Raw genomic sequence first — 647 nt, 5'->3', positions numbered from 1 at the left:
CAATTAAATTGATCATTTTTTTAATTTGAACAGTAGATTTATTCAAGAAAAAATTATTTTAAAATATTAAATCAAATTAGTAAATTAATTACTCAAGTGAAAAAAATTTTATGTGTATAACTGTCTCAAAAGCCCTTCATCATTTTTTTTCACATTTTTGTTTGTCTATTTATATTTTTTTGTCACATATTTTCTAATAATAAGTATCCTGTCCCTTTTATGTTATATTCGTTTTGTTGCCACATCATTTACATTTTTTAGTGTTTATTTATAATATCTTTACTTTAGAATTTATTTTTTCTATAAAATCATTGTTTTCAAAATCATGCTTAAATAATAATGTTATCAAGTCAGAATTTACATTACTTAATATTTATTAATTGGATAATGTTAGGTAGACAAAAAAAACAGTCGGAACTTTCCTTATTTAGCATTTATTAATTGTCGCGACAATTAATGAATGCTAAATAAGGAAAAGTATGGTTGTTTTTGGCTAATATTTTTTGGTTACCAAACATTTTTTTTATTAATTATTGCAACAATTAATAAACTAAATAAATTAAGTTTTGTCTTTCTAATATTACCATTTTATTTATGTCCTTTTTTGTTTAAATTTTTTTTAATGCTAATACGATTTTATTATATTT

Source organism: Arachis ipaensis, chromosome B09 (assembly GCF_000816755.2).
Source record: "Arachis ipaensis cultivar K30076 chromosome B09, Araip1.1, whole genome shotgun sequence".
In the NCBI taxonomy this organism is placed as follows: Eukaryota; Viridiplantae; Streptophyta; class Magnoliopsida; order Fabales; family Fabaceae; genus Arachis; species Arachis ipaensis.
Note: the sequence above shows the minus strand (reverse complement) of the source record.